Below are 7,205 nucleotides of genomic sequence, written 5' to 3' on the forward strand. Positions count from 1 at the left end.
AATATTACAGGTACTGCCACCGGTTAAAAGAGTAACGGTTCGGTATGTTTCGATCGACAACAGCTCGCTCGAGCTGGGTGTCCGGCTGTCCGCTGTGAAGGCTGGGCCGTAGCAGCCCTGATGCACCTGGGCTACATATGAATGGGTCGCAAGGCCATTATGAAGTCCGCAAAATCCATCTGCCACGCATGATACTGTTTGCTCAATAGTCCCACATCGCTTATAAGAAATTTGGCCGGTTTATATACCTCAAGACTCCTGGAATTAACAAGGCGCCTCAAGAAGATATGATAAGGAAGGAACTATCTTCCATGGTCCTATGAAATAGAAGTGCTGGGTGGCGGTTACAGGTGATGGAGGGGGGTAAGGGGCGGAAAGGTGCGCACAGAAGGAACCATGTGAGGAAGAGAGGAAACACACTGAGGAATTCAGTGAGCGGGGAAGGACTGAGGGAATCGAGCGGACTACTCCTCGCATGGTTCCTAGCCAACCACATATCAAAACTTTCGAAAAACTTTGTGATAGATTTTAAAAGTTTTACCACATATCAAAAAACAGTAAGTATCATTATTGTAGTTTTGTTCAAGTTGTGAAACAGGGAAGAGTGCTTTATAAAACGCAAGAATAAAATAGTAAAACAAAATAAGGTTTAGTATTAAAAAGATTTAAGAAAAACATAAACCAATTCTAATAAGGGTATTAACCGAATTGCTATAATGATACTTTATAGTGGTCATACGAAGGATAAAGCCTAATGTCACCTAACCCGGCGCTACCCCCATGCCAAGGACAACTTACTTTGTGTAGAAGAGTAAGGCTAAACGTACGGGCCGAGTTTTTGGCTCGGCCCGAGCTTTTCGCGGCTCGTCCCAAGTTGAGCTTGGCCCGCGGAAAAGGCACAACCTAGCCGAGCCTATTTTTCTAGACCATTGCCGCCTTTTGGGTCGCCAAGCTCGGCTCGGGCCGGCCTGAAAGCTCGTGTTTTTTTTACAAAATAAGAGCATGAGGCGATTTGGCTATTTTCTGGCCTCTCAGGAGATCGAGCGAGCCCCTAGGGTACGCTGCCCCGCACGGAAATAGGACATGGTCATCTGTGTGCCTCCTCTCGAGTTCTCCTACTTCCGTACTCCAAGCGCCGCCACCCCACAGGATTCTTCAACGCCGCTCGACCACGCAGGCCAAGATAACTTCTCCGTCCACAACATCGCCGTCATCCCCTTCACCGCCCGACTCTGCTCCCTAGGTGGTGGTTGCCACAGAAACAATCTGGTTGCCATGAAGGAGCTCATCGGCGGTGTTACTTCCATGCCGTCCAACTCCCACTAAGGGATCTCACTGGTGCTGGCGTCATCGATGTCGCGCCACAAGCACGCGCGTCGCCGCTTGGCACCTCCACTGCTTCACCGTCGTCACTGATGGTCCTCGACCGTGGGCCCCACATGGTAGTGACTACAGACGCCCAACTCACGAGCCAGCCTGAGCCACACCGAGTTTTCGTTGAGCTCGAGCCGAACCCATTTTTCTAGCTCGTGCAACAAACAAGCCAGCCCGAGCAGAGCCCATTTGGAGCGAGCTAAAAGCATGCTCACACCGAGCCTAGCCCGAGCTAGCTCGTGTCCAGCCTTATAGACTAGAGCATGAGTCCGTAGCAATGAGGTCGCCAAGAAAACGGAGGACGCACATGAAATTACTCCCTCCATATCGCGCATAAATTTATTATTGATGTTGTGTCCGTGGCAACGCACGGGTATTTGTGCTAGTTTCTACCTATTCAATGAATTTAGCAGTTCTCCTGCTAACATAAAAAAAAAGATCGCTCACGGAACCTCTTCTGCGGTTGACTTCGGTCCGCTCAACCACAGCTCCCACGCTCCTGCCTGCGTCGATTCCTCCCGTCCGGCGACCGGCTACTCAAGCGCGGCTTCATCCCCGACCCCCCCTTCGACCCTCCTACCATGGCATCTCAGCCCCCGTCCGATCTCCCACACCAGAAACGGTGGAGGTAAGGTAACGACCCCCATCTCACCTTGTACACCCCAGCCCACAGCCGCACGCCCTCCAGCATCTATTCACCAGACCTAGATGCACACACGCGCGGCAGGCCTAGCGATTGCGGCGACACCGGCGGGAAGCAGTCAAGCTGAGCAGAAGAGCAGCGGCTAGAGGAGCACGCGCTTGCGGCAGCGACCGGCGGACATGCGTCCAGGCGAGCAGTGGCCAGCGGCGACCTGCTGGCAGGGCAGGCAACGGCAAGGTACTCTTCACTTTCTTCAGTCTTCAGCTGTTCAGCTCTTGCTTCAGCCGCATCAACTGATCAACATAGCAGTCTAGCTCTAGCAGATTACCGGTAGCATACTAGCAGATTAGAACTTTTTGTATAGCTACAAGTTACAAGTTAATCTATTTTTCTAGATTACAAGTTAATCTATTTTTCTGAACTTTGCTGCATTCAATGTCATTAAGCTATTAGTGCACAATTTGTAAGTTGAAGGAGTTCACCTAATTAATATGTTAAACATGTTTACATTCCCTGTAATATGAAGCAGTGGCTTCAAAGATTTGATCGATGTGATGTCTTAATCTTGGTATTACATCATCATTCTGTGTTTTGGTTGATTGCAAACTATGTCCTTTCATTGAAGGAAACTAAATGGTAGTGCAATGTTTTCATAAAGTCCCCTGTAGTGATGAACAGACATGTGAATTTTTTTTTTTAAGATGGGACAGGCGCGATGGTGCCCGGCGTTGCGCCGTTGCTGCGATGGCGGACACCAAGGCCATGTGCCCTGCTTTCCATGCCGCCAACAATGGCGTCATGTTCGCTGCCAAAGTTGCCTTCCTCATCCCCGCAGGTGAGCCTCGCCTTCCACCCTTATTCCTAAGTTTTAAGTATGAACATACTGTAGCCGTATAACTTGTGTTTAACCCCCATGATTAAGGGTCATGTTGCATCTGCGGTAATGATTTTGTGGTTAAATCACCTTGTGCATAGACATGGGCGATATCTCTACCATTACTATGATCTAATTAGCATTTTAACTCACGCAGTTGAGTCAAAATACTGCTCCTACATTAGTAATTTGCCTGTCACCTGTGTGATTGAATCCTAATAATCCTTGATTCACTGTGCTATATTGCTTACACAATTCCACTATATGGTGGATTGCCTCAGTTTATATGCAGAACCTCAGGCTTCAGTCTTGGATCACTGGATTAGTCATTAGTATAGTTGTTTTGTGCTACAATAGTATTACCTGATCATTACACTGTTCTCTTATGTTGTATATATAGATACTAATATGATTTTAAGTGCATCAGATATTACATTAGATAAAAAAATCATTTTACATTTTGTGTAAAATATTATGGTTATTTTTCCTTTCTGGACTACAGGTTCACCACCTACGCGATATTTGGTGTCATCAGTTGACACGGAGCTGAGGTGCTCTAGGAGGGCACAACTCATCCCTGGTCTCTACTGGTGCCAAGGTCATGGGAAACCTCTCCCCTGAGCTTCGATGTCTCCTGTCCCCTGGCGAGAGAAGTGCCGCCTTATTATCCAGAGTAGGTAAAGCTTGCTCCTTCCGTTGTGTGAATCCTGTCAAGATCCAGCTGTTCTTATTCAGAAGCACGCCCTGAGGTGAGTTGAATTGCTTGTTCTATTTAAAATTTGGGAGATGGATTTGAGTTCTTAGGTGTTATATGGTCCCAAACTATGAATCGTTGGATTAGCTAGATGTATTCTTGTTTGTGTATTAGAAAGTTAAATTTCTGCAAGTTTGTATATATCCCAAGTCTGGCCTATTCAACAAGATGAGTCCTTGGCATTGTGAAGAAATTTGGGTTATTTGGTAATTTGTACCATAAAATTGATGCTTTAGTTCAGTCAGTGTTGTGATTCATTAATTTTTATATACAAAGGGACTGTTGTTTGCGGGCTGAAATTGTTGGTATTGCTGAACAGTTAAAATGAGAATAATACTACTCCCTCTGATCGATATTACTTGATTCTAAAATGGATGTATCTACAACTAAAATATGTCTAGATGCATCCATTTTAGCATCAAGTAATATGGATCGGAAGGCAGTACTACTAAACCTTTCAGGCAGTTACTTCCAGCGAAAATGGAGGATGATGTGTGCTTCACCACATCGTAAATCCTTTACCTCACATAGAAATTGCGTAAATTAGTAGTGCATTTTTGTTTTTCATTATACTAAATGCATAGCTGAGCCTTATCTCATTTCTTATGAAAGCTTGAAGAGAAAATCCATGGCAAGGAACTTGGATGAACAGATTTTTAGGATTAACCTAACACAATAATTGCTTTTAAAATATTTATGTGTAACTCTCGTATTACATATTTTATTATACGAATTAACTCATTACTTACGAGAGTCAGGAGACAGAAATTAAACATATTAGGAAGAGCATGATATTTAAGGCATCTTCTGAAAGCTGAGTTGAAAAATATACTAATGTCGGTTTACTTTATCCTACTGAGGTTTCGATTTCTTCGATGTATATAGTTTGTATGATTCATGTGTATGATTCATGTCCATCTATTTTTTCTATTAAAAGCAATATTCACATATGGTTCAGTAAGAAATGCTCACGTATAATGTAAGTTCTGGTGTGTTCTGTGACTTGTGAGTGTTGTCATCATAGGACAAAGTATTAACAGTTTCTTTCAGGCTTGCAATTCCAGGAATTTTGTCACAATAATACCTTTTTTGCAATTCTAAGGTTAATAAGGTGAATACATGAACGACTGTCAAGAAATCTTGCATATCTACCCACTAGCTATACGTTACAAGGATGATACCATTTTTTTTTTCTTTTTTCTTGAGTTCTCTACTTTATGGTTCCTGGGATATGAGAAATTGTGTTGAGTTGAATTGATTCTTCTATTTATAATTTGGTAGATGGATTTGAGTTCTTAGGTGTTATGTTTGAGAATCATTGGATTACGTAGCTGTATATTCAGTTTGTGTATCAGGATGTTAATTTTTTTCAAATTTTCCTACTCAGCCAGATGAGTCCTTGCTTGTGAAGGTTGGTGTCGTGCAGACATAGCTTATATTTTTCCAATTCATTCCCTATAACAGTTGTGATGTTCTGGAGTACTACATTCTTATTAAACCTTTTACTTCACTGGATTTCATATCTAAACTTATATCTATCGTGTCCCAGATTTGGAATTAAATCATGAAATTATCTTTGCATTGTTTTTTTTGGAAAGTTAAGTGTCCCCTGCTAGGATAACCATATGAGCTGATGCATGATTTTTTATCTCTTGTATTTAATTATTCTAATCTACTTAATGGAGTAGGTTTTCTGGTAGCATTATTGGCGTCTTCACGCTTCCTTCTGTGCCAAATAATTGTGAGTAGTTGCCTATGATATAATATAAGCTTATATGTGTGCTTAAATCTTATGAAGTAAACTTGCCACTGGTTTGATGTGTATCATGCGATTTTTACCTGCCATATCTAATTTATTCACTTTTCAATTTGTTTAATTTTACCTCATTGCTCCTGTTTTAGGCCCTTTGTACTTAACCTGACAAGAGCGGTAAGGAATTATCTCGAAAATGGCTGGTCGGTACTTGGCGGGCAGCAGCAGAAGAGCGTAGAATGTTTTTAAGACTGATGGCCAGATCAGTGCAAATTTAAGGAGATGAATGTAGTCCTGCGTTGATGGTTCCGATGAGGCCAGTTAGCAAATAGGAAGGCTGGGATAAAGCCATCAGATATGATGAGGATGCATTATATCCTGCTTCAAGGTATAACACTAGCTTTTGATGCCTTACAGACTGAAGCTGCAATGACGTGACTTGTACCTACCAAATGAACATGTCATGACACATTCAAACTGGCTGCTTGGCCTGCTGCAGGTCTGAAAGAAGAGCTGACAAGGAATCTTGGTGTAAGCAGTCATCTTTTGGACTATTTCCTTGCTGTTTCTTCGTAAATTTCGTGAAATATCATGCCGAGCTTGTATCATTATAGCCGACTACATAATTTTGTTTGTTCTATATAATTCCATGTGACATTTCGTACTTGCTAAAAGGAAAAATTGCAAGCCTAAGATAGGAGATAGTAATAAATTAGATTTATTACTTTACTCTTTGCTTGATGCATATAAGAATATGCATTTAATTAGGCTGAGTATGCGCCACTGCACTCCACGTTTCGATATGGCACGCATCAAGCCGAAGGAAATTGTTTTTTGTCTATGCCCCATTAGAAAAGTGAAGCGCATACCTGCCCACCAACTTAACTTACCAGCAGGAATGAGGTGCATATACTTGGCGACAATAACAACAATCGGGCGCAGCAGCGCGCGCCAGGTCCTTCTAGTTCCATAGGACAGTCCGTCCTTTTTCGAACACCTGAGAACCTCGCCGAGTTCATCCGATGAGCTCGCATAAATAGAACATTCGTAATCCCATGAGCACTCTAATGTATGATAGAATTCAAGGCACACCTTGTGCTTTTATCCGAATACAATTGGCCTGAACTTGGATAAACCCAATCGCTTTTATCATATGGTGATTTAGGCACCTCCACAACTAAATAAATCATGTACTTGCAAGCATGCGCTCCCTACATCGTAAGATCTCCATGTTTTTATCTATCCACACATAACTATCGTTCGTATCTTCCCTAACATGCTTAAAGTTTAACAAAATCGAATAGTAAATAAGTTATACTTATAGCCAGTTGTGCCCTATACTTACACTTAAATTTTCTAATCATTATAATTCACTTAGAATGCCGCAGTGCGATCCGGCCATAGCAATTTCAATTATGATTTTTATAATTGGATTCACAAATCATGTGGTCTTAAAAAATACTGAGGCCAAGATTTAGAGGACCCTATTTGCATTGCCGGAATCCACATCTAGTGCTAATATGGGGGCCTATAATCTAACATGTTCTTAGGTTCTCACGAAAGAAATTTTAGTTTATGCTCTCATAGTCTCATAGAATACCACACATCCATCAATGGAAACATGGCCAGATGCTCGTGTCTGGTTCACCAAGACCCACAAGCGCGTGCCTATTTTTTGGGAATTTATTGACACCGCCATAGAGGGCAAGCAGACATGCGGAGCTCGAGCCAAAACATAGATCCAATCTCTAGAGCAACTCCTAGAGAAATTATACCATTGTTCTTCACATCTATTTTCGTCATGTCG

The 7,205-nt window shown here is 42.4% G+C and overlaps 1 long non-coding RNA gene across 7 annotated transcripts; it reads left to right on the forward strand.

The window, feature by feature from the left end:
• The first annotated feature begins 1,808 nt into the window (after nt 1–1,808).
• LOC127333806 (uncharacterized) lies at nt 1,809–6,064 on the forward strand. Of its 7 annotated transcripts, none has more exons than XR_007871535.1 (5): nt 1,809–2,007; nt 2,102–2,254; nt 2,719–2,852; nt 3,394–5,786; nt 5,898–6,064. It is a non-coding gene; the product is annotated as an uncharacterized lncRNA (long non-coding RNA). The 7 variants fall into 7 exon arrangements; XR_007871538.1 differs by having other exon boundaries at nt 3,394–5,386; nt 5,548–6,064; XR_007871540.1 differs by having other exon boundaries at nt 3,394–3,640; nt 5,334–6,064.
• The last annotated feature ends 1,141 nt before the right edge of the window (nt 6,065–7,205 follow it).

This window comes from Lolium perenne, chromosome 2, assembly GCF_019359855.2.
Source record: "Lolium perenne isolate Kyuss_39 chromosome 2, Kyuss_2.0, whole genome shotgun sequence".
Classification (NCBI taxonomy): Eukaryota; Viridiplantae; Streptophyta; class Magnoliopsida; order Poales; family Poaceae; genus Lolium; species Lolium perenne.